This window comes from Peromyscus eremicus, chromosome 1, assembly GCF_949786415.1.
Source record: "Peromyscus eremicus chromosome 1, PerEre_H2_v1, whole genome shotgun sequence".
Classification (NCBI taxonomy): domain Eukaryota; kingdom Metazoa; phylum Chordata; class Mammalia; order Rodentia; family Cricetidae; genus Peromyscus; species Peromyscus eremicus.
Genome location: NC_081416.1, coordinates 40,144,947 through 40,172,823, shown reverse-complemented (window position 1 = coordinate 40,172,823; position 27,877 = coordinate 40,144,947). Strand labels below are relative to the sequence as shown.

Below are 27,877 nucleotides of genomic sequence, written 5' to 3'. Positions count from 1 at the left end.
TGGTAGAGAATGGGCTGTGAAAAGGAGGAACCCCTGTATTCTAGAATATTTTCCTCTGGACTATTAACACAGCATGTTTACCAATGCCTGGGACCATGTTTCTTTCATGTATGTGGTATGCACATGTGTATGTGCGTTTGAAAATGCATGTGCTCATGTGTATGGAAGCCAGAGGTTGATATATCATTCTTCACCTTAGGCACTGGGACAGGGTTTCTCGCTTGAACCCAGAACTCTCTGACTGAGTTTGTCTCTCTCGCCTTGGTTTGCTCCAGGGGTCTCATCTCTGCTTCCTGAGTGCTGGGATCAAGGCAGCTAGCTCTGCCTGTCTGGCATTTACATGAGTACTGGGGATCTGAATTCTGGTCTTCACATTTGCATGGAAAGTGCTTTTCCTGCTGAGCAATCTCACAGACCCAGGATTATGTTTCTCAAAGTAAGGTTTATGGGACATTTCCACCTGAACCCATAGATTTATAGCTGGAACTGAAGATATTCTAGATGAAGTGTATTAGCATCTTGGGTTAAAACTCAAAGATCGGTTTTCAAGTACCTCAAGACTGACAGGGGACCACAGGGATGGCGGCCGCGCAGGCTGGGTGGCTGCAGCCCCTGTAGGGCTGCGCTTGCTGCTAGCGACTGCACTTCAAGCGGTCTCTGCTCTTGGGGCTGAGTTTTCATCAGAGGCACGCAGAGAGTTGGGTTTCCAGCAACTTGCTCTGCAGCTCTTGTGGCCTTCTTGGACAGTTTAACCTGCTTCAGCTGGATCCTGCTTGCGGAGGGTGCTATCAGGAAGAATCTCAATTTGAAACCAAAAAGCTGTATGCAGGAGCTATCCTTGAAGTCTGTGGATAAAAATTGGGGAGGTCCCCTCAAGTCCAAGTACGTTCGCGGTTCAGACCTTGTCCTAAAGCTTTTGGATGACAACGGGAACATTGCTGAAGAACTACGCATCCTCAAGTGGAACACGACAGTGCAGAAGCGTTGTTGGAACGTGTATAAACCTTGCTCAGTTGTTCTTTTCTTACCAAATGAACTATCAGAGCACCTAGAAAATAACTGAGTTTTGCATGCTTACATTGGTCAGTCTTTTTATGTATGTCATTAATCTTCTAATTAGAAGTTGAAGTGGCATCACAGCCTGTAATATGTAAGGAGCTGGGAAGCTTAACAAAACTCATTTCTTAGTCATTTCTATTCTTCTGAACTTGTTGATATCACTAATGAAATGCTTTGTGAGAGGCTTCTGGTTAATTATGCAAATACTAGCTTGTGATAATTGATCCAGTTTTATAAACAACAGAATCTTAAATAAGGGAAGGTAATGAAGGAGATGCCTCCTTTGCTATGTGCTCTGTTGAAATTAATTGACAGAAAACTACAAAACAAGTAAGATCTACTGAGCCTCAACAACGTGCCTGCTCCTCACAGCCCCTCAGATCTTTTCTATTGGCTGGCTTTCTTTTTAGTGGAAGTATTTTTGCCACATAAAATTTTTGTAGCCTTATTATTACAGAACAGATTGAATATCTACAGTAAGTGTGTAATGCTTGGATTAGAGGCTGGTGGTGACAACACATTGATTTGTGTAGTTCTGAGAATGGAACCCAAAGCCTCACACATGTTGCACGAGTGCTCTACCTACTGAGACACACCTGCCGGTCTATTGTGTGTGTTTAATGGATTTTCACTTCTAGGCCTTAGATCCCATCTAGGATACCACATCTGACTTCTTACTCTTGCCTTTTAGGAGCCTCTCAATTGTAATAATCTGCCTGCCTTTCCTCTGGGTTATTTTTTATTCATTTTGCTTCTTTATGACTTTGAGAGTTTATTTTGTTATTCTGTAGAATGCTCCTCATTGGCATCTGATTGATAGTTTTCTTGTATTTGCAATGAATTTGAGGAGGAAATATGTAAATGTAAAGTGCCACATGGCAAAGTGTACATATTGTTAACATGACATGCTGTTGCTGTCACCTTTGACCAGCTAGTGGGGGACACCCTGTCAGGTCTCACTGGCAACACCACTGTTTGGACAACCCTTGCTGTGGATATCACTCTGTATGCTGGGCAAAACCAAGAAAACTTCAGCTACAAACCTTCCTTTCTCTCCCAGGCTAAAGTCTTCAGAAGGAAATCACTGCCTGCAACCCATACCAATCTCCTTTATAAAACAATAGTGATTTGTTCCAGGTTAATCACAGTCCAAGGTATGGTTTGGACCATAGAAGAGTTACTTAATCCATAATTAGATAATTTTAATCTTAACATAATTTGAAAATCAGTGTGACTCAAATACTTTATTTCATTTACTTTTACATTTAATTGACATGTCAAATTAAGACAGTGAGTACAGTGAATTCAAAGATCACTTTCCCTTCTCAACAACCCTTCTGTTGTTCAGTCTAGGATTTAGATTTATTAGCTATGATATTTTTCACATTAACACATATACCCACATTTCCACAGAGCTGACTTCAGAATGAGCAAAGGAAAATTTGTACATACTAGAAAGTAGGACAGAACCACTACCAAGTAATAATGAGGAGATAAAGCTCCATGGAAACCAGAAAACTTTACCAAAAGCCTTTCCATAGCATTTGCCATCTGGCCAGGAAGCTCCCAGAGTCCTAGGTCTTGGGAATGTAGTAAGAAAAAGGTCCATGTGTAGCTGGGGTGTCTTCTAGGAATCCCAGATTTCTTGATTCCTGGGAGCAGGCGCTATGCTTAGATCCTATAAGATGCTGAGAAATACTACTCAAAGCACATGCCTAGCATGTGCAAAGGTCTAGGGCTGGTTGTTCATATCCCAGACAGATGATGGATGGCTGTCTAAGATTATCATTTAAGTGCTGGGTGTTAGCCGAGGCCCGAGAATGGCATGCTGCGTCACCATGAGGACTACCCTTGAATAGAAATGAAAATGATTGCCGAGCAAAGTAATGAAGTGAAACAATGATGAACAATGAATGGGAGGAGTAAAACAGAGAGCACAAATCTAACAAATCATCATAACAAAATGACAGAACTTGGAAGGGAAGGTATCGGCTCAGGACCCCCAGACCAAGTTCCCACCTCAGAGGAGGGACAGAGGGAGAGAGCAGTGAATAAGAGACACAGGCAGGAGACAGAGGGCATGGGAGAAGGGGAAAGGAGCAGGGGGAAGGGGGCAGGGGTATTTGTCCTGGAGGGAAAGGACTGCTTCTAATACAGAAGAGACAGATGTGACACATAGGAAAATGGAGGTTTATAAAGGTAAAGTGGGAAACTCCATGTTAGATGAGGTGTTTAATTTTAATTGAGCATGTTAATTAGGTAAGCCAAAGGGGGCTTTTGATTTCTAGACTTCAATACTTTAATAACTGGACCTTGGTAGTCAGTCTCAGGAGGAAGAAGTGGCTAAGTAAAGGAATAGACCTAGCTAGGCTAGCTTCAGAAAGTAATCTAACTGTTTTTAGCAGAGGGAATGGGAGAGAAGGGCAAGGCCTACCAGAGCCACATTTTCCATGCCCAGGCTAGCTAGAGTCCCTTCAGAACTATTTACATTTCATAAGAAACTAGAAACAAAATACTCTGCGATAAAGGGGAGTCATGAAGTAGAAGCTGGAAAGAATTTACAGATGCTAAAGGCCCTGCCCTTTTTAGTGAAGAAAGGAATGCTGATTACTTGAATATGCCAGTTTATTAGAAATTGAAGACTATATATGCTAAAAATAAAATCAGTTGCATAATTTCTACATGGGGAAAAGAAAGAAGGTTAAGAAATGGATCTGTCTAATGCTTGTTGGCAAAGAGAAACAAAAGCAGAGAATAAAATACTAAGAGGGAAGATAGCAATAATTACGAAAATGAATAAGGGTTAAACTACTAGTTACTAATTTTTGTAACTACTGGTTACAGAAACCTCTAATGGCATTGAGAAGTAAAATATAGTTTGTGTTGCTTCTGTACATAAACTTATACAGAATAATTAAAAATAGCATATACACTAGATTAACTATAAAAGTTGATATAACAGTATTAATAACACAGATCTTAATAGAATTCTTAGAGAAAACGAAGCACAACCTGACAATAGGAGAATGCATTAGATACAAACGCCCTTGGCAGAAATTCCTCCATCGATGGCGTCAGATGAAGGAGCTAGTTACTGTGATGGATCTTGAATATAGGAAATAGCACTCTCCCCTGCCCCATGGCCCAGGGCAGCTCCCAATGCCACTATGATGAACGAATATGGGAGGTGGGAAAGACAGAGGAGTGGAGTGGTACAAGTACAGCGGAACTGGAGCCGTGGCAGTTGTGACTGGTACGAGAGAAGGCCAGAGGGGTCAGTAAGTGTGGTGGTGTGAAAGAAAATGGCGCCTATAGGGAGTTGCGCTATTAGGAGGTGTGGCTTTGTTGGACTAGGTGTGGCCTTCTTGGATGAACTGTGTCACTGTGGGGGCAGGCTTTGAGGTCTCCTTTGCTCAAGCTATGCTCAGTGAGATACATAGTTGCTTCTGTTGCCTGTGGATCAAGACGTAGAACTCTCAGCTCCTTCTCCAGCACCATGTCTGCCTGCCTACCACCATGTTTCCTGCCATGATGATAATGGACTAAACCTCTGAACTGTAAGCCAGCCCCAATTAAATGTTTTCCTTTATAAGCGTTGCTGTGGTCAGGGTGTCTCTTCACAGCAATCGAGACCCCAAACTAAGACAGTTTTTTTGTTTTGATTTTTTTTCTTTTCAGGAGCAGGGGTGCTTTACAAGGGTGGAGGGCAGATATGGAAGGACTGGGAATGAACGGGATTGGGGGTGCATGATGTGAAATTCCCAAAGAATCAGTAAAACATTATGTTTAAAAAAAGAGAAAAGAATGTAGGACTCTCACTTTCCAGTGGTCCAGTCATCAATTTGTGTGCTGCATACATCCCCGTGTTCAAGTGTGTCGTCTTACTCTTGAACTCGTCACAAGTTCTTTCACCTTGGTCCTTCATTCGTGTTTTTATCTACCCAGAATCTCTGTTCCACACAGTTTTTCAAGTTGATTTTTTTTTTTAATTGTCACAGGCTTAAGTTTCACTCCAGATTATATTCTTGGGCAATTGTCAAAGTGCCATGGACTGGATAGCACCTCATTTCCCCTGTGGTAGCATTTGTAATCCTGTCTCTTTTCTCTCTCCTCCGCTACATAGTGTGCTTCCCGGGATGGGGACTGTGCAGGGCTCCTCCCTGCAGCATTGTGACAGGCAGGTGGTTTGCTCTGGAAGCAATCCATCCCTGAAGGAATGAGTTGTATGAAAATGTTGTGTGCTCACAGATGGTGGGATTAATACTACCAAGGGAAATGCCTTCAAAGAGGAAGTGACTGTTAAGAAAAAAAAAAAAAAAAAGGAGGAGAGAGTGTTTTCCAGGCAGAAGGAATATAAGATGGAATGGCATGGCATGGCAGGATAGCTTTTCCCTTCATTCTTTTATTAGTCTGTTGAGAATTCCATGCAGTGTATTTTGATCATATTTACTCCTCCCCTGACTCCTCGTAGATCCACACTGCCCCCCCATTCTCTACCCACCCAATTTTGTGTCGTACTTTTCTTTTTAAAAACCCATCAAGTAGTTGGTGCTGCTTTTACATTCTTGGATGTGTGCCCTTTTGCTGGAGCATAGTCCACCTACCCTGAGTCCACACCCTCAAAGAAAGCTGGCTTTCCCTCTCCTAGCAGCTGCCAATTGCCAATGACTCCTTAGCTAGGTAGTGACGGGAGCCATAAGCCTAAGCGACCCTTGACACACATGCTGCCATAATTGGGCTTCTCTCCTCTTTTCTTAGATCTAGGCCTTGCTTAAGTCTCCATAGCACCAGAACCTCTTCTCAGATATCAGGTGAATGAGCTACAGTTAAGCAATTAGGCAGTTAGACAAGAGTAGATAGATAACCCCCAGAGCAACATTCCCTGCTGGCCGAACAGCCCATTACTAAGTCCCTTCCTGTTTGCAACCCCCATAATTAAGTCCCTTCTTGCTCGCAACCCCCTTTGCCTACCTATATATGCCTTGAGAGAAAAATAAAATTTTGGAGCTTGATCAGATGTCCTGTCTTGCTCTCATTCTTTGTGTCTCTTGTCCCTCTCATTCGCCGGCCCTCCTTTTAGGTCCCCGTTGAGGACCCCAATGGCCGGGGCAGGTAGGGTGCTCGCTGTCCCCTTCACACTGGAATTTTGACTGGCTTGACTTGTGCATGTTGTCACAACTGCTGTGAGTCCATAGGTGCAACTGCCCTGCTATAGATGCAACTGTCCAGAAGACACTGTCTCCTTGGAGTCAGCCACCACCTCAGGCTCTTACAATCTTTCCACCTCCCTTCTGTGATGATCCCTGAGTCTTGGAAGCAGGAGATATGATAACAGAATTTCGATTCGGGCTCAGCATTCCAAAGTCTCCTGTTCTCTGCACCTTGTCCAGTTGTTGGTCTCTGTGTTGATTATCACACACTGCTAAAGGAAGCGTTTCTAATGAGGGTTGAGAGATCCACTATGCTGTGGGTATAACGGTAAGTCATGATGGGGCATTTTACTTGGTCAAATTTGGTGTAGTTAGAGTATATGTGGCAATGAAGAAGGGAAAAAATGAAGCTTAAGGTAGAGACTTGAGATCGTTAGATGGGGCCTGAAATGCCCCATTCAGTGTAAACTTTAATCTACAGGCAAGGAATACCCTACATGTGTTTAAACACTCAGAGTACATTGGGGCTATTCATAGCATATTTTCAGTTTGTTCTCTTTATTTGTTTTTGTGACACTAACTTAGGTAGCCCACACTGGCATAGAACTCATATGCAGCTAATGATGACTTTGAGCTCTTGATCCTTCTGCTTTCATTTTCCAAGTGCTGGGATTCAGATGTGTGCCTCAATTTATTCTTTCCATTAGGTGAGTGAGCCTGATCAGTCGTACCTATTTTCTGGATGCTTTTAGGCTTGCTGGTTCCAAGGCAGCACACCATCACTTGTATTGCTAGCTGAATGCTGTAGGTAGAGTTTTTCTGTGTCACAGCAGTCACTCCCAAATAACTACCCAGAGACTTAATATTAATTATAAATGCTAGGCCGGTAGCTTAGGCTTGTCTCCAACCAGCTCTTACAATTTAAACTAACCTATTTCTATTAATCTATGTGCTGCCCCGAGGAGGCTTGTTTATCTCATTTATAAACTTTCCATGTTGCTTCTTCCAAGTCTGGCTCAAGACTTCTCCAACTCTGCCCTCCTCCTTCTTCCCAGCATTCTCTTAGTCTGGTTCCCCCACCTAACCTTATCCTGCCAATCAGCTTTTTATTAACAATGAGAGCAACACATCTTCACAGTGTACAGAAGGATTATTCCACAGCAGAACACATATGTGCTTTGCAGACTCCTTTTAGATGGACCATGAAGTAAACTTTTATGAGGCTAATGTTTATGCATGCATATGTGTATTTGTGCGTACAGTCATTGGGGGCCTCATTTGGGTTGCAGACCTTAATGAAATTCCCTTATTTCTATGCCTCAGTTTCAAATTTGGAAGTCAGGGATATAAACATTCTATTAGCCGTTTCTCACAGACAGCTTAACTTACTTGGTGAGCTCCTAGCCAATCTTAACAAACTGTGTGGATGACATCTGAGAAAGGAGACCTGAACTTGACCTCTGACCCCCACATGCATGTACATACATACACACATATCTACATTCACAAGTGTACCCATACGTACTCGAACACACGCTCAGGTGTGCTGTGACTTGAACAGCTTAGGAATAGATCTAGCTGGGTGACAGGAAATGAGGGAATGGCACACGTACAGAAAAGCTGGGATCAAGTGGGCCACGTGCTCTGATAGAGAAGGCAGTGGCTGGAACTTCAGCACATTATATTATACATCGGAATCGAGGGGGTGAGTTTGTTGGATCCAGTCGAGCAAGGAGGTGAGTTTAGCTAATGTTGTAGGAGGTCCCTAAAGGAAGCAGGCTGAGGCTGTAAACACTAGGGAGGGAGTAGCTGCAGTTGATACTTTCTGCACACACTGTCAACATCCCCACACCACCAGGGGAAGGCATTGCCATTCTCCTGAACCTGACCTGGGGAAGGATTTGCCAGACTGACCTGCAGAATACTTTGCCATTCCCGTGGGTCTAAGATATTAGGTTTGTGATACGGCCACACCCATGTCAACAATACACATTCACTTAGGACTTTACTTGTTCCCCAATGGTATACATACACATACACACACACACACACACACACACACACACACACACACACACACAATCAGAGTAAAATAAAATAGATATTTAAAACAAAATTACAGGGTTGGGGATTTAGCTCAGTGGTAGAGTGCTTGCCTAGCAAGCGCAAGGCCCTGGGTTCGGTCCTCAGCTCTGGAAAAAAAAATTACATATGAAATGAAAAATTACTGTTACTGTTTTTTTTGTTTTGTTTTGTTTTGTTTTGTTTTTTTGAGACAGTGTCATAACAGACTTGCCCGGAATTTGTAATCCTTTTGGCATAGCATGACCACATCACACTGACAGTTGTTTGTTTTTTTGTTTTGTTTTAAGATTAAAAACAAGTTGGGTTGGGGATGTAGTTCACTTAGTATGCACAAGGCCTTAGGTTCGATCCCCAACACCACATAAATAAGGTGTAGCGGCATGTTCATGCTCTCCCAGCACCCCTGGAAGTAGAGACATAGGAATCAGGAGCTCAAGGTCATCCTAGGCTATGTTCACGGCCACCCTGGGTTATATAAGACCCTGGATCAAAAACACAACCAACAAAACAAAAAACAAGCAAAGCCAAATCTCTAGCAAAGCAAACTAAAACTGACTCAAAATCAGGACTGAAAAATAAATGTAACAGAAACCATAGGAATTACAAATGATTATTAAGATTTATCATGTATGCTAACATATTGGTAAACCTAGAAAGAGTGGATGTATACAACATGTCAAAGTTGAGGAGAAAAATGAGAAAATATCTGCTGACCAGTAAGCAGAAAGTGATTAAATAAGCAATAAAAAGTCTCCTAATAAAGACAAGCTTGGGGTCTGGTAGATTCACTGCTAAATTCTTTTAAATATGTTTAAAGAACTACATCTTTTCAAACTAGACCCAAAATTTGAAAAGGAGAAAATTCTTCCAAAATCATTTCACAAGGCCAGCATTATTCCTGTCTGTTAAAACTGAGAAGGCTCAGCAGGTAAGGCATCACTGTGGTGCCTGATGACCCGAGTTTGATCTCCAGAAGCCATGTAGTGGAAGGAGAGAAACAATTCCTTCAAGCTGCCCTCTGACCTCCACATGCACTCCACAACACATACAAGCCTCCCTCCTAAAATAAATGTAATAAAACAATTGAAAAAGTGTGAGGGAACTGAGCTTGGTAGCACATTGAAAAACCATTCGCCATGCGATCTGAGATTGATGCAAGATGCAAGGATTTTCAACATGTGATACATAATATTAGCATGATCAAATGATTATCAAATATATTAAGGAAAAGCATTCGATAAAATGTAATATCCCTTCCCGTTAAAAGTTCAACTTGTTAGGTATAGAAGAAATATACTTCAATGTAGACAAATTTCTTAACAGTCTTATTAAATAAGAAACACAGAGCCAAATACAGAGTTAAAGCCAAAGAGATCAGAGCAAGAGCCACCTAGCTTTAGCTAACCACCAGCAGTAGCTTCCCCCAAGAGAGACCTTCTATGTCTGACTAGTGTTTTTATTGCTTTCCTATTCTGCTTTCTCATTGGCTCTAAGCCCAGCCACATGACTTCCTCATCACTGCCTGTCTATACAGACCTCCTGGTCTCTATGGTTGGTACTGGGATTAAAGGTTTATGTCACCATGCTTGGCTATGTCCTTGACCACACAGAGACTCTGCCTGCCATGTGATCGGATTAAGGGCATGGACTACCACAGCCTGACTGCTGTCCCTGGCTTGCTATGACCTCTGATCTCCAGGCATACTTTGTTTATTAACATATAAATAAAATCACATTTCAGCACAATTAAAATATCACCACACTTCAACATAATATAAGGCCATGTATGCCAGACTCATACTTACAATCATATTGAACAGGAAAAACTGAGGCTTTCCTCTGTGATATAGAACATAATGAAGTTGCCACATTCATGTTACATGGACTGAAAGTTTCAGCTAGAGTCATTAGACAAGATAAATAAAGGGCACCAGATGTAACGGTAACGCCCGCGTTACTGTCACCCGTTCACCATGTCCGAGCGAGGGGCTGCGGATAAAAAATAGAGACAAGAAACAGCGAGTCATTCGCCACGGCTGTAAGCCGGGTGCCAGCCGAATGCCGTTTATTGAAAGAGGGAGGAAACCTTAAATACAGGCTTACAGCACAATGGGAGATCCCCGGAGGGCAGAAGTTTGCTACTGAATGTTCTACATTCTTGCATCTAAGCTGTTAACGCCCAATATGCAGGATACACAAACAAGGAACTTCCCTAAAGCATTCAGGAGGGTGGATACCGGCAGGGAATTAGAATAGGGAGGACATCTGGTCAAGGTCGGCAAGCAGGCAACGGCTTTACTCAATATGGGAGGAGACCAGGGCCCTACAGGTCCCCCCTTTTTACTAAAAAATGAGCTTCTGACTTAGGTTGCGTGGGACGTCAGCAGGTCACCTTACCCGTCATGGAGACACCTGCCCAGGCCCTGCAAGTGCTCTGTCTTAGGTTGGTGAGCGCCCCCCAAGCATTACCCGTCTCTGAATACTCATTATCATACAGGCTCAACCATGTGAGCTGTAGAGTAAACTGTTGCCAAAGATCTCAAAGTGGCGCTGGGCTTGCAATCTGTGCGACCCAGAAAAGACCAACAGTAGTCCTAACCCACCCATAGCCAGGAGGCTAAAGGCGATTGAGCCATTCCCTTCTTAAACGAGCCTTACTGCCAATTGGAGTCCTTGTAAGGTGGTATCCCATACGCAAATGGAACTTGAGTTTAAATAATTTTTACAACTTTCAAAGCCAATTTAAATGTATATAACTGTTGAATTAAATTTATCATGCCCAATAAAAGATTAACTAACTGTGGTAGCTACTTTTGCTGCCAGGATCTCCATTGTGCTAGCTGTAGAACCCAATTATGAAATAGCCATCCCAGAAATAGTAGCAGCAGTGGCCACCACCGCTATAACAGCAACAACGGCAACAGTGATGTCAGTCTCTTCTGGAGCGTGTTAGCATCATCTGTGTCTAACTGCCATGGTCCACTGGCATGGACGCAGCTCCAGGAACACGAACCACCAAGGCCCATTTTTCTTGATCCCAGCACTACTTAGGCTGGCAGGTCTGCAAAAGAACTAAGAACCATAAAGAAAACAAAAACAAAAACAGCAAACAAGGAGCAGAACTAATGGTCTCATTAATGGCTACATTCAGGCTCACAAATTTTAAGGTGTCTTCAAAAGAGGCTAGAAGAATTTCAGGAGGCCAATAGATGTTGCACAGAGCCATTCCTGAAAAGTAGGTACTACACCAGCTTGAAGAGGGTTGCAAAATGTGAAAAGGCTTAGCTGGCATGTTACTGTTAACAAATGAAGGTCAGTGACCTTCATGGTTATTCTTAATCTCCAAGGTGTGACACATTCTCAACATTTTTTAAAAAAGTTACCATACATTACCTTCTGAAGAATCCAACCACGTGGCTACAGTTCCTAGGCTTACGTTAATGCTTGCCAAGGCTGGCCATATTGGGCTCTCAATCCCCATTGGCATCAGAAGGGGAGAGTTTTTTACGAAGGCCCAATAGGTCTCTGCCATGTCGGGATTTAGCAGCAGCCACAGGGCGCACACAGTGCTCAGGAACCCGAAGAGGAACTTCATTGTCCTGTGGAAAGACACAAACAGATCCCCGGGCCCACACCAACACCGGATCGGGTCCCCTCCAAGTGCCAGTAGAAAGGTCCTTCCATCGCACCAGAGGATGATTTGCAACAGGATCCCTCCAGTGCTTATCTGCAGCGGATACTCCAGCAGAATCCACCGATAAAAAATTTAAAATATATAAAACAAGGGAAAGAGTAGAATGTGGAGAGGAGAGATGAGCCCCTAGCTCCCCCCTTTTTACTTTAGAAATATATGTTTTTAAGGTACGATGGCAGCGTTCTACTATAGCCTGTCCTTGAGGATTATAAGGAATACCAGTCTTATTAACAATAGAAAAGTCTTGGCAGAATTTTGAAAATCCCATACTGCTGTAGGTGGGACCATTATCAGTTTTTATGCATTTTGGCACTCCCATGTAAGGAAAAGCATGAAGACAATGATTCTTTACATCCTTAACCGTTTCCCCTGAATGGGCAGAAGCAAAAATTAGAGAAGAATATGTATCAATAGACATATGGACATATTGTAACTTTCCAAAGGAAGGTACGTGTGTGACGTCCATCTGCCACACATGATTAGGTAAAAGTCCTCGGGGATTAACTCCCAAATGAGGAACAGGTAAAAATTCAACACAAATAGGACATGATTTAACTATCTGGATGGCTTGTTCCCAGGTTATGCCTGTATGATGAGGAAGAGATCCAGCATTAAGATGATAACGTAGATGCAACTGAGTAGCCTTATCAAAGGCAGAACAAACTAATGTGACAGCCACACGAGTAATGGCGTCAGCCCTCTGATTACCTTCACTTAGAGGTCCAGGCAATTGAGTGTGAGCTCTAATATGGCCCACATAAAGGTTATGTGAGCAGGACCATATAAGTCCTTGCACTTCCAATAAATATTCATGAATGGGAGAAATGGATGGTATGTAGGCTGTTGTCTCCAAAGGCATAATGGCATGTGCCATATATTGACTATCAGTATAAATATTTACACTCTCATCAGAAAACATCTGTAAAGCAAGCAACAGCGCCTGTACCTCTGCCATTTGGGCAGAAGTGCCATGGACTTTCATTCTCTTTACTATGTTACCAGAAACCACCACAGCAAAACCATGTGAAGTGCCATCAGTAAATACCACACGGGCCTGAGGAATAAGAGTCATCTGTACTATCTTGGGAAATATAACAGGATGCAATTTAAAAAAATTTACACACATCATTGGAGGGGTAGTGAGTATCAAACTGACTCTGCATGGAGCATGTTAATATGGCCCAATCATTATCATTAGCTTGCAACCATGCTATTTGAGACTGGGTGTATGGGGTCACCACAATATCTGGCTCCTTACCAAAAGTTTGAACACTGATCTTGATTCCCTTAAATATAATCTGAGTAATAGCCTGTGGATAAGGAGTGATGTTTTTTGCTGGAGAAGCTGGGGAATGTACCCATAGAATAGAACCTGTTTGCCAAAACGCTCCAGTAGGTGAATGAGAAAAACAAAATATTCATGACCTAAATAATGATAGGGAAAAGATATCTGTACCTTTTCTGGGGCAATCTGTAAATTAGCCAGGCTAAGAACCTCTTGTAATTTAGAAAAGGCATCAAAAACAAGTTTTTTATCTTTAGCAGCCATTAAAATATCATCCATATGAGTCAATCACAATTAAATGCCAATGTTTAGGAATTGCCATGGGGCAGGCAAACCAGGCTGTGTTGCTCCCATGAGAAGCATGGTATTATTTACAGCTCTAAGATCTTGTAATAGCCGCCATTTTCCTGACTTCTTGTAGAGGCCAGTTGGGATCTCAGGATTCTTGTGAAGTTATAGATATGTCCAGCACCAGAATCCAGTAATCTTTTAATCTCAATCCCATATAATTTTATTTTTAACTTAGGCTGTTTATCATTGATAACTGTTTGTCAAAACACCTTTTTCCTATACTTTCAAAGCCTCCAGTTCTACATATAGGTGCCATTTTGCAATTAAAATAGGAAAGCAATATTAATCGAGCAATTTTATCACCAGCTTCTATTTTCATGGTCCTTTTTACATATACCAATTATAAAAGCATTAAATACAATCTCTATAGGATTTGAAGAGGTAACTTTAGGTAATACTCTTGAGTATTTTTATAAAATGTTAAAATTAGGATCCTTTTTTATAAATTCCAAGTAACATTAATGTAAATTGCCAATTATTAACAATGTGGACCAAACAATTTACCTGTATTTTATTTACTGGAAAAATAATTTTGTAACCTCTTTATCAGTAAGAGATTATTATTTATGGGTTTATCTTAGCAACATTATTTAATAAGCTAACAACCCAATACATTTCAGGTGTTATATTTCTATAGAATTAAACCAAGAATTTCTAGAAAGCAACTTAAATTGCAGGGCCAAATTTTCAGTAATGATCAACAGACAAGAGCACACCTAATACATAGTTCACAATTATGAATTCTGTTCCTTAGTTTATCTACCATGAGAATCAAATATTCATCCAAACATTTATTAAGACAGTCAAAAGAACAGAACATCCTTTATTCAAACAGCATTGACTTAGCATTCTATATCCTGACCGAAACCATTTTTCACCAGAAGTTAGGCCCGTTTAAACTTTTAGGCGCTAGTCCCTCTCCCGGACTCTGCTGGCTTGGTCCATTCTGTTGGCCTTGTGGCTCCACCTCCTGCTTTGGCATACCTGCCCACCCACTGCTCCGGGCTATCTCACACACTGCTGCTGCAGCATGTGCCTTTGACCACAGCCATACTGGACATGCAACACACACACACACACACACATTTCTGTTTAAACTTTTAGCGTTAGTCCCTTCCTGGGCCTCTGCTCACTTGGAGCAAGCTGAAGCTGTGGCTTAGCTTTGGCTCCGTCCAGTGCCCAGGCTCTAGTGCTGGTGCCCGCCCGGGCCACGCTCCATTGCAGCTCCACCTCCCACCGGCCTGTACCTGTCTGTCCGCTGCTCCGGGCTATCTTGTGCATGTCCATCACTGCTGCCGCTGGGCGCGCGCCCCGCACACACAAACTCATGTTTAAACTTCCTACTCCCATGAAGGGACTACCTAATGAGTTATTCCCACCATAAGGGAAAAACAGAAAAACATTTCCCACAAAGGGATCCTAAATATTGAATTATTCCCACTCTGAGGGAGAAATAAAAAGCATTTGAATCAAAATAAGCAAACAGACAGCAGAACTTCTAACCTCTGGGCTCTCTTGCTGTTCAGCCAGCAGCAATGAGGTCTACCTGCTGATTCTTTGTAATTCAGATGCTACACTGCAGAAAGAGCTCAGAGTTTCAGCTATCCTGAAAATTCTACAATTGGAAAAAGTCTTTTCTTCCTCCATTACCACTGGGAAGAGGCTTCTCTCTTTCCTTCATCCTTCCTCTACAGAGCCCCAATCTTTAGGCCTAGTTTCAGAATTTTTCCCCTTTTTACCGGGAAAATCCTTTTTTCTTGATTAAAATTTTTCTCCCTTTTCTAAGGGGAAATTTCCTTTCCTTCCCTCTTCTCTATTGGGAAGATTTCCTTTTTTATTTAAAATCTTTAGCTGTCTTGCCCTTTCTTAACTTCGGTGCCTTCCTGCTTCAACAGTCCAATCAACTGACTGTGAGCTAGCTGCACCCATTTCAATTCACCCTTATCTTTTCTTTTTTCTTTAAATTGCTGGCCAGCCTTACCTTTCGGGTGTCCATCAGCTTGTCCCTTCTTTCTCGGATCTCGGTGGGACCTCCATTTGTAATGGTAACGCCCGCGTTACTGTCACCCGTTCACCATGTCCGAGCGAGGGGCTGCGGATAAAAAATAGAGACAAGAAACAGCGAGTCATTCGCCACGGCTGTAAGCCGGGTGCCAGCCGAATGCCGTTTATTGAAAGAGGGAGGAAACCTTAAATACAGGCTTACAGCACAATGGGAGATCCCCGGAGGGCAGAAGTTTGCTACTGAATGTTCTACATTCTTGCATCTAAGCTGTTAACGCCCAATATGCAGGATACACAAACAAGGAACTTCCCTAAAGCATTCAGGAGGGTGGATACCGGCAGGGAATTAGAATAGGGAGGACATCTGGTCAAGGTCGACAAGCAGGCAACGGCTTTACTCAATATGGGAGGAGACCAGGGCCCTACAACCAGATATGAAAGAAGGGTATCAAATTGTCCCTATTTGTAGATAACATGATCATGGATATAGAAAAACTTAGATTGCACCAAAATCTGTTCAAATTAATAAATGGATTCAATGGGTTGTTGAAAGGTGTGGGATACAAAGTCAGAACATAAAAATTGCTTCTTGAGGATTGGAGAGAGAGTTCAGCAGTTCAGATAACTGTTTCAGGGGACTGGAGTTCCATCAGTTCCCAGTACCAGCATCAGGTAGCTCACAATTGCTGCAACTTCAGTACCAGAGGATCCAACCTTTTTTGGTGGGATCTTGGTGTATCTGTACTCACACAGATACTACATGGGCATTAAAAATAGATAAAATTAGAAATAATTTGTTATTGTTGTATATAGAAAAGCTATCTGAAGAGAAATCAGGAAATTAATCCTACTTAAAATAGGTACAAAAATTTTAATTGAGAATAATGTAAGCAACAAGGTAAAAGACCACTACAATGAAAATTATAAAATAAGGCTCAAGGTGTAATTCCCTGGTAGAACTCTAGCATGCACAAGGCTCTGGGTCTGTGTCCCTGCACAAAAACCAAACCAAACCCACAGAAACACTCAGGAAAGAGAAGAAATAAATGAAAAGGTTTCTTTCTATGCTCTCAGATTAGAAGGATAAATATTATTAAAATGTCTGCATTGTCCAAAATGATCTACAGGTTTCCTGTAATCTTTACCGAATACCAATAACATTCTGTCTAGAAACAAACAAACAAACAAAAAAGGAAAAGCAATGCTAAAATTCATGTGAAACAAAAGGACCCCCACCCCCTGCTGTGGATGATTGATTGATAAATAAAACACTGATTGGCCAGTAGCCAGGCAGGAAGTATAGGCTAGACTAGTAGAGAGGAGATTTGGGAGAACAGGAAGGCAGAGGGGGAGGAGACACCAGCCTGTCATCCAGGGAGCAGCATGTAAAGGCAGCAGGTAAAGCCACGGAATATGTGGCGACATATTGATTAACAGAAATGGATTAATTTAAGATATAAGAACAGCTAGCAAGAAGCCTGAGCCATTAGGCCATACAGTTTGTAAATAATATAAGTCTCTGTGTGTTTGCTTGGGTCTGAGGGCTGCGGGAGCCGGGCAGGAACAGGATAACTTCAGCTACAACCCCCATTAGCAATTTTGAAGAAAATTAAAGCTGGAAGAATCACTCTATCTGACTTGAAAATGTACTATAGAGCTATGGGAGCACAGCCTAACAACCCGGCGTAGAACTGACTTTTGCGGACTAACTCAAGGAACTGAGCACAGCAAACAGGCATCAGTCCATCCACTGATAATGTGATCAGTTTTCAAAAAAGATACCGAGACTTAAATCTGAAGCAAGGAAAGATGCTTCAACAAATGTTTCCAGGGAAAATTGGATCTGTACTTGTAAAACAAAGGTAAAATAGATCCTAGAAGCTGAACTTCCCAGAAAAAACAAAAGTCATGCCTGTTAGAGCTTTTACAAGACCAAAGGAACTTTGTGGAAAGTTACAATGTTGCAGACCAGAGCCAAATGATCTTAGGCTATTTTTAGTCCCCTTAAGAGCTATTCATTTTCACACCCTTGTCTGAACTAACATCTTAATGACTATGAAAACCTTTAAAAGCAGTTCTTTGAAGACCACCAGCTTTCCACCAAGCCAAAAACTAAGAATATGATCAGACATCTGAGACCTTTGGCAGTTCCCCCAATCTTCTGTAACCTGCCTACTTGTAGTCCCCACCAATACATTTGGTCAGGGCCATGAATGATGACTTACTTTGTTCTGTAATGAATAAAATTTCTAGTTGATCTTTGCTAGAAGGTTGAGGAGCAATACGGCTAAGAAGATCTCACATAACCATCTCATATTCCACAGTGGAACATGTCTTCTGATGCAATCTAATCCAGTTCCTAAGCCACTGTTTTTCATATATGGCTTTGTTCCATATATGGAACAAATTAGCACTATTGTCCTTGAAGCAAGAACTCCATTTTGTATTGATAATCTCTACCTCTCAAAATATATAAAAAAAAATAAGTAAAGTGGATTGAAAATTTGCATGTAAGGTTTACAATAATAAAATTAGTAAAAAATGGAAAACCATGATTTTTTAGGAAAGAACTCAAAAGCACAGGAAACAACAGCGAAAAATGCACATATTGGGCTATGTTAAATAAAAAGTTTCTTTACAATAAGGAAAATAATTAACAGAATGAAGATCTAACTTGTAGAATGGGAGAAAAATATTTACAAACTAAGTCCTTGGCAAGTAATTAATGTCTATAATATAGGGAACTTAGTAACAAAAATGCCAAATAATGTAATTAAAAACACAGGCAAAGGACTTGAATAGATGTCAAATGAATACACATAGCCAACAAGTTCAGGTAGAAAGCACATCATCCATATAAATTAAAACCACAACGAGAGCCCCGACATTTCACCTCAATTAGGATGGCAAGTACAAAAGTCAGACCCCAAATAGTAAGTTCTGGCATGGGTGTGTACTGTGGGATGGTCTGTATATCAAATGTGTTGCTGATTGGTCAATAAATAAATCACTGATTGGCCAGTGGCCAGGCAGGAAGTATAGGCGGGACTAACAGAGAGGAGAATTGAGAGAACTGGAAGCTGGGTGAGAGAGACACTGCCAGCCGTCACCATGACAAGCCGCATGTGAAGATCCTGGTAAGCCACAAGCCACGTGGCAAGGTATAGATTTATAGAAATGGATTAATTTAAGCTGTAAGAACAGTTAGCAAGAAGCCTGCCACGGCCATACAGTTTGTAACCAATATGTCTCTGTGTTTATTTGGTTGGGTCTGAGTGGCTGTGGGACTGGCGGGTGTCAGAGATTTGTCCTGACTGTGGGCCAGTCAGGAAAACTCTAGCTACAGGTGTGGAGAAATAGAAAGGTTTATTTATATGCTGTTGCTGGGAATGTAAATTGGTATGGTCATTATGGAGTTTCCTCAAACACTAGTAGACCTAGCATGTATCTAGAAGTCTCACTATGAGCATCCAACCAAAGGAAATGAAATCAGACGCCAAGGTATCTGAATGCCCATGTTTATTGTAGCACTATTCACTATTGTAGCCAAGATAGAAATCAAGGTGGGTGTCCATCAATATATGAGTGGATAAAGAAAATATATTGCTGCCTGTGCCAATAGAAAACTACTCAGCCACAAAGGAATGACGTTCTGTCTTTTGTACTGACATGGCTGAGTCTGGAAGACATATAAAATGATATAAACCAGATACTAAAGACTGATACTGCCTGATCTCACTTCTGTGTCAAATCATACAGCTGTTTTCAGAGAAGTGTAGAGGGGTTACCCTAGGCTGAGAAGGCAGGAAGAAAAGACTATGAAAGATAAGTCAATGGAGATAAAATTATAGCCAGTTAGGAGGAACAAGCATGAATGTTTTGTAACCCAACAGGGTAAATACCACAGTTAATAATAGTGTGTTGTTTACTTCAAAGCAGCTAAGAGGATATATGTGGCTTGTTCTAACACGAAGAAGTGATAAGCATTTGAGCCGGGTGTTGGTGGCGCATGCCTTTAATCCCAGCACTTGGGAAGCAGAGGCAGGAGGATCTCTGGAAGTACGAGGCCAGCCTGTTCTACAGAGAGAGTTCCAGGACAGGCTCCAAAGCTACACAGAGAAACCCTGTCTCAGAAAAAAAAAAAAAAAAGTGATAAGCATTTGATGTGATGGTTCTATTAAATATGATTTGATCATTGCCTGTTGTGTACTTGTAACAACATCACATTATACTTCATAAATAACATGTAAGTCTGTGTCAGTTAAAATGAACAAGAAAACAAGATAAATAGAAAATACGTGTGCATGGAGTGGACCATTTTGAACTTGCGGCTGAATCAAGGCAAAGATTATAGGAAGGTAAGTAAAAGCTTTCTATCAGGGTCAGGTGGTGGTGGTGGCGGCGGCGGCAGTGGCGCACGCCTTTAATCCCAGCACTCGGGAAGCAGAGCCAGGCGGATCTTTGTAAGTTTGAAGCCAGCCTGGTCTACAGAGCAAGATCCAGGAAAGGCACAAAGCTACACAGAAAAACCCTGTCTCGAAAAACAAAACAAAACAAAGCTTTCTATCAGAAGTAAACCAAATAAAAACCAGCATTTAGATGTCAGAAAGGAGAGGGCTTTCAGAAGAGTCTTTAGTGACATCTAATGCTGCTGAGATGGTCAACAAAATTAGAATTCAACAGAGGTCAGGAGATTCCAATATGGATTCTCCTCAGCTGTTTATTTACAGAAAAGGCAGTTTTGAGTATGCAGTGAGAATGGGAGCAAGAAATACAATACAATAAGATTAAGCAAAAACTTGAATTTTGACATGGAAACCCAACAGGAGGGAAGAGTCCCAAGAGCAGGCAAAAGAGTCAGAGACCCACTTGTTCTCATGGTCAGGGGTCCCATAAAAATACTGAACTAATAGCTATAATATATACACAAAGGACCTGGTGCAGACCCGTGTAGGCCCTGTGCTTGCTGCTTCAGTCTCTGTGAGCTCACCTGAGCCTTGCTTAGTTGATTCAGAGGGCTGTGTTGTCCTGGTGTTCTCCATGCCCCTCTGACTCTTACATTTTTTCTGCCTCCTCTCTGACCTCTGAGGGAAGGAACCTGATAGAGCCCTCTAACTTAGACTCTCTCCACATAATATCAGGCTGTAGGTCCCTATAGGCATTTGTTCCCATCTGCTGTTGAGGGAAGCTTCTCTGATAATGACTGAATAAGGCACTGATCTATGAGTATGGCAGAATACCATTAGGAATAATTTTATTGTTTTATTGTTTTTTTGTTGTATTGTTTTTTTTAATATCAATGGTGTTTGGTTTTATTCTACATCTGTCTAGTCTCTGGTTCTTCTTAATTTTTAGGGAGGGGAAAATAAATGTCTTTGTTAAATCCTGGTCACAATGATTCATAGATCTGTAATGCTGGAGGACCAGAAATTACCTAGATCTAGAATAGCGTGCTTACAGGTTGAACAACTACTGTATAGAATTTATACTGTGACACACAAGCTATGCTTCACTGAGTTAGTCTCTGATGTGACAGGAAAAATCAAACCTTAAGCAAGCACAGTTGGATCACTAGTAAGGAAACCTCGCCCTTAGAAGACTCAGATGAAATGCCAGTCAAGTGTTCCTTACACTGCACATTCCTGAAAACAAGCCCCCTGTCCCGTGTTGTCGGCCCCCCCCCCCCGCCCCCGCCCCTGCCCCCCCCCCCATCCACCAGTCACACCTATTTCTCTTCCTTTCAGTTGCTCTGCTGTGTTTTGTCTCTTGTTGTGTCAAGGTTGGTTTGTTCTGTGGAAATAACAAATGCCCGGATTTCCTGCTTCCCAGAGCTCTGGGGTGCGTTGAGTCTACAGATGTTGATTTGTGGTGACAATCCCTGTTGGCGGGTTGTGCCAGTGCTTTTGTTTGAGGGTTGGCTTTGCTCCGTGATGCTAGCTGAAGGGGAATCCTAGGAATTTGCTTTCATTTAGATCAGACAGTTGAACCAATTGAAGAATGCTTGCCCGCTTCTCTCTGCTCTTATAAGTCTTTAGAACCAAATTTTGTTTGTGCAATCTGAGAACAATTTTTTTTTTTTTTTTGGTCTGATCTGGTAGGGAGTGGAAGAGAATTGCTCAAAGCGAAGCTCTTTGTTCGCCTCCTCTGATCTATTTCATAGGAAAATTTCCGTAGGAATTCTAGGAAGGGAAACAAATGCCATGCCGAGGCAGAGAGCAACATTTGTGCTATTGGTTGTTCCTGACTCTGGCGAGCAGGACAGCCAAGCCTGAGGAATGTTGAATTGGAGCCCCATGTCTGGCCACAATGCTAATTGTTTCACAAGGGAAACTTGGTATGGGAACTTCACTGGCTTCTTTTGTTAGACACAAGCAAACCCTGAGGCCTATTCAAAAGGGCTGCAGTGAGGCAGGGTGGTAAAACAGGGCTTGAGAAGGTAAACATGACTCAGTGTCCCTTTCCTGACCGCCACTTCCCCTTCCCACTTCTGTCCTTGTCAGATGTTACTCGTTACTCAGTGATGTCTTCTTGGGCTCTCTCTTTCCAGGTAGGGAGGGCCATGTATCTGGGAAGCAGATATAGGAAGCTGTGGTCTAAAGAGCTGGCATAGGAAGCAGGCATGGAGTGGAAGCTGAGGTGAGCGGAACAAAGCCCAAGCAGTTTACAGGAATCAAGAGAACCTGGGAAAAACCCCAAGCCCCGAAGCCTTTGTTTGGAAAGTTTTGCAGGACAGAGGCTGGCCAGGTCTCAACAAAACTTTTCCACCAGGGTTTCAAAACAAAACACTGAAAAATACCCTCAAGCAAACAACATCTCTCTTTCCTTTTTGCTGGCCAGGTTTTAAGTTCAGTGAGAGGACTGGTGAGCTGGATATGGAGATGCAATCGGTCTCTAAAGGACTGGAGACCCTCCCATCTTGGAGCACGTCAGCATGGAAGTGCGGAATTGACTAAAGCTAATTGCTTTATTAGGCACACTCTCCTAGACCCTTGACCTTCCTGTGAACAATGTAGCCTTGCTACATTGTTACAATTAATCCCCAAGATGGGAGGAGAACAAACACTGACCCAAATCATCATGGCCAAATTAATTAAAGCAAGCCATTTAATTTGCATGCATGGGTTGCCTCCCCCTAAGATGGGGTTCAAGAGATCAGCATTGAATGTGAGGAAGGCTTTTATAGCCCAGGGGCAGAAGGGTTCTGTAGCTGGATTTTTCTTTAGGCCATCAGCTCACAAATAACAGAGACTTATTACTAATTATGAAAGCTCAGCCTCAGTTTAGGCTTGTCCCACTAGCTCTTATAACTTAAATTAACCTGCTTTTATTAATCCACATTTTCACCAAGAGGTTTTTTACCTTTAATTCTGTATGTCTGACTTCCTGTGTCTCCCTGGTGTCTCCTGTCTGACTTCCTGTGTCTTGCTGGTGTCTCCTGTGTACCCCAATTAATCTCTTCCTTTCTCTCCCTAGAAGTTATGCCCGTCTTTCCTGCCTAGCTAGCTATTGGCCATTCAGCTTTTTTTTTTTTTTCCAGGAAAAAGACAAAGTCTGTCCACTCTCTCCATATCTATTCAATGTAGTACTCAAAGTTCTACCTAGAGCAATAAGACCACAAAAAAAGAGATCAACGGTATACAAATTGGAAAGGAAGAAGTTAAACTTTTGCTATCTGCAGATGATATGATAGTGTACATAAGTGACCCCAAAAATTCTACCAGGGAACTCCTACAGCTGATAAACATCTTCAGTCATGTGGCAGGTGTTGTAGAATATTATTTTAAGGTGTGTTACTTTTGTTTATGTTGCATTTGTTTAACTCTGTGAAGCTGTGTTACTGTGCCTGATTAAAACACCTGATGGTCTAATAAAGCACTGAATGGCTGGCCAATAGCAAGGCAGGAGAAAGGATTAGGCAGGGCTGCAGGCAGAGAAAAGAAATAGAAGGAGAAAGCTGGGAGGAGGGAGATCAAAAGAGTAACCAGGGAAGGAGGAGGACATCAGGGGTCAGCCACCCAGCTACACAACCAGCAATGGAGAAACAAAGAAAGGTATACAGGAATAGAAAAGGAAAAGCCCAGAGGCAAAAGATAGATGGGATAATTTAAGTTAAGAAAAGCTGGCTAGAAATAAGCCAAGCTAATGCTGGGCATTTATAATTAAGAATAAGCTTCAGTGTGTGATTTATTCGGGAGCAGGGTGGCAGGCCCCCAAAAGAGCCAAAAACCAAACAACAACAGATGGGATACAAGATTAACTCAAAAAAATCAGTAACCCTCCTACATATAAATAATAAATGGGCTGAGGAAGAAATCAGAGAAACATCACCCTTTACAATAGCCACAAACAATATAAAATACCTTGGGGTAATTCTAACCAAACAAGTGAAAGACCTGTATGACAAGAACTTTAAGTCTTTGAAGAAAGAAATTAAAGAAGATATCAAAAAATGGAAAGCTCTCCCATGCTCATGGATAGGTAGGATCAACATAATAAAAATTGCAATCTTACTAAAATCAATCTACAGATTCAATGCAATCCCTATCAAAATTCCAACACAATTTTTCACAGACCTTGAAAGAACAATACTCAACTTCATATGGAAAAACAAAAAGCAGCTTGGAATTAGCATAAAAACAGACATGTGGACCAATGGAATCGAACTAAAGACCCTGACATTTACCCACACACCTATGAACACCTGATTTTTGACAAAGAAGCCAAAACAGTACAATGCAAAAAAGAAAGCATCTTCAATAAACGGGGCTGGCATAACTGGACGTCAACATGTAGAAGATTGCAAATAGAGCCATAACTATCGCCATGCACAAAACTAAAGTCCAAATGGATCAAAAACCTCAACATAAATCCAGTTACACTGGGCCGTTCAGCTTTTTATTACACCAATCACAGCACTACTCCTTCACACAGTGTATAAATATCCCACAACAAGTTTTCAAATGGTGGATTTGGCAGCAAAGTAAGTGGGGTTCCAGGAGCAGGATGTAAGCATACACTTGAGTCCTAGCGGCTTCCTGAAACAAAGACATGGTTGCAAGGTGGGCCTAACAGGTTGTCATTGTAATGATTTAACAGCGGAAGGTGCCTTGGGAGATTGGAGCCAACAGGTGCCCAAAAGTCAAAAAGTCGCACCATGCAAAGGCACTCACATTTGGGAAGGGGGAGAGGCTCAGAGACAGCCTCTGAGCTAGTAGAAGGAAAAGAGAGTGAGAGAGGGTGAGGAGAGAAAGTGCTTGCTTTTTGTAAGGAGATATAGCACATGTGCATAGGATGAGGGATGAGTTCATGACTAGTGGTGGCAGTAGCCACAGTGTGGCATCTTAGCTGCTACTGCTGACTTGTCCTGCTGTCGCTTGGGCAGGCTAGTGTAAAACAGTCATAACTACAGGTGGTCATGACAAGGTAGTCATAGGTGGTCATATAACCTTTTGAAACAAAGGTAAGGTTTCACGATGGTTATAAACAACTCTTTGAAACGAAGACATGATTGCCATTCCTGGAATAGGCAGTTGTTATTTTAAGGTGTGTTACTTTTGTTTAACTCTGTGAAGCTGTGTTTCTGTGCCTGTCTAGAGCACCTGATGGTCTAATAAAGCCCATCAGCCAATAGCAAGGCAGGAGAAAGGATGGGGGCAGGGGCTGGCAAGCAGAGAGAATATATAGAAGGAGAAATCTGGGAGGAGAGGAAAAAAGGAAGAAACAGAGAAGGAGGAGGACTCCAGGATCAGCCACCCAGTTACACAGCAAGCCACGGAATAAGAGTAAGATTTACAGAAGTTAGAGAAAGGGAAAAGCCCAGAGGTAAAAGGTAGACGGGATAATTTAGGTTAAGAAAAGCTGGTTAGAAACTGTCAAGCTAAGTAAGGCCGGGCTTTCATAATTAAGAATAAGCCTCCATGTGTAACTTATTTGGGAGCTTGGTGGTGGGCCCCCCAAAACAGCAAAAACAACAGCAAACAGTAGAGAACGATTTGCAGTTAAGGTTACAGGTGGGATATAGCCCAATCCTTGAGAAACAGAGATTTAATCATAAAGAAGAACGAACCTAATTTATCTTTACTATAAGATGTGTTTTAAGCCTAAGAGGAGCCAGGGGTGGTGGCGCACACCTTTAATCCCAGCACTCAGGAGGCAGAGGCAGGTGGATCTCTGTGAATTTGAGGTCAGCCTGGTCTACAAAGTGAGTTCCAGGACAGTCAGGGCTGTTATCCAGGACAACCAGGACTGTTATACAAAGAAATCCTGTCTTGAAAAACAAACAAACAAACAAACAAAACAGTTCAAGGCCAGCCTGGTCTATAGAGTGAGTTCCAGGACAGCCAGAGCTACACAGAGAAACTTTGTCTCATGTGGGAGCCTACAAGTGACTACATTTTGAATCTGGAGTCCATCTTGACTTACAGGTCAAGAGAGTTCAAGCTTGTTTGCTCCTTAAGTGTTGGAAGCCTTGAGAATGTTTTGATTAAGCCCATGGGAAAGAATATATTACCTACTTAGATGCACAATTCAGGGCTGCTGATGCATGCAGGAGGTACATTATGGGAGATAATGAAACTTCCTGTTCCTTGACTCAAGGACAGAATGGGGACATAGTTTTCTTGAGATAGCATTTGTCTATGCTGTGTGACTGTAAGCATTGTTCTTGTTTATATATAAGCAGGCTGAGAAATAAACTCAGGGCTGATCAGTATTGACAGAGAGTCCTCCCGACTCTATTTTTCTGTTTTTTTTCCTAATTCTTGCACCCCTACTCAGGTACCCCAGTTGACTCCTCAGCTGGCTCCAACAGTTGCAAAAACAAAACAAAAACAAAAAAACAGAAAAGAGAAACAAAAAACAAACAAACAAAAAGCCTAATAGATAGGCAGGCTGGTTCTTCACGTGTACCTAGAATATTTCTCAAGGATGTTTTTTCCCCAGGGTATCCTTTTTCTGTGAGTTGCCCTTTCTTATGTTAAGTATAGAAAACATAGATTGGTTGTGATTATTATTTCATCAGTTTATTTATATTATTTATTTTTGCTTTTTTAAAGCTAGTGATAGAGCACAGAATTCCCCCAGCGCGCGCAGACACACACACACACACACACACACACACACACACACACACACACACACACAGCTTTTCCTGGTCAATATCAAGGCTGTGGTGGAGGTGGTGGGTGGTGGGAGTGGGTCGTTGTGGCATAGAGCAGCAGCGGGTTGAGAACACTCTCGGGTTTGGGCAGCCTTTTCTCTTTCCCTTTTTGGGCTTGACAGCTCACTCCTGATTGGTCCCATTCTATATCTCATTTGAATATACACATAATCTCAGTCAGGGTCCACCGGGCTTTGTACAAACAAGATGCACAGAGGATTTTTGCCAGTCCAGCTCCCAGATCTGGTGTGGGGCTGGTTCCCAGGCCTTCCTGCCCTCTTCAGGAGGAAAAAGCCTGAAGACAAGACCTCATAATCAGGTTTCTGGTCCTCAGTCAGGTCTTGGCTCTGGCCAGAGGCTTGGGTCCTAGACGCTCTTGGGAGAAGGAAGACGTGTCTTGAGACAAACGCAGCACACACAGGCAAACTCCTGTTTGCTCCCGCTTCCCAGACAGGGTATTTGTTCCTCCCTTGAGGGGCCCGGGTCTCAGTTTGAGAGTCAGCACTCTGTTCTTGCGTTGGCCTTTGAGATCTGTCACTTCAGCTGTAAGCAGGGGCTCTTCCACGTGTGCCAGAGATGGGAGATGTGCTGCCCCTGCTACTCATGGGTGACCTGCTCTCTACAGACTTGTTCTCCATGGGCAGCCCATAGCATTTGCTAACAGCTCTTTCAGCTGGGGACCTGCAGCCTGCTGAGAACCAAGGGATGCTGCACCACCAACCTCCCCTGACTGACTGACATCCTGTTCCATGTTCCTATTCAGTGTTCCACTCTCCTGTTTAAACTGTACCCTCCTGGCAAGTGAAAGTTGCCCCTGTTGCCTCTTTGTCTGCCCAATCCATCTTCGAGGGAGGGCAAGACATGAATCTGAGATGGAATCGGCTGTCCATAGGGCCTCGTTGGTTTGCACTCATCAGCTTCAAACTTACTATGTAGTCCAGGCTGGCTTTGAACTCATAATTCTCTTGTTTCACCTTCTCAAGCACAAGGATTATAGATGTATGCCATCAGGCCTGGATCAAGAATCGATATACTTTTGGTATTTATTTGACCTCTTTTTTCATGAAAAAATGTTCAACAGAAGTTACCAC

The 27,877-nt window shown here is 42.3% G+C and overlaps 1 pseudogene; it reads left to right on the top strand.

The window, feature by feature from the left end:
• Positions 1 to 579: 579 nt before the first annotated feature.
• Positions 580 to 27,877, top strand: part of LOC131893685 (selenoprotein F-like) — a 49,839-nt pseudogene continuing 22,541 nt past the window's right edge.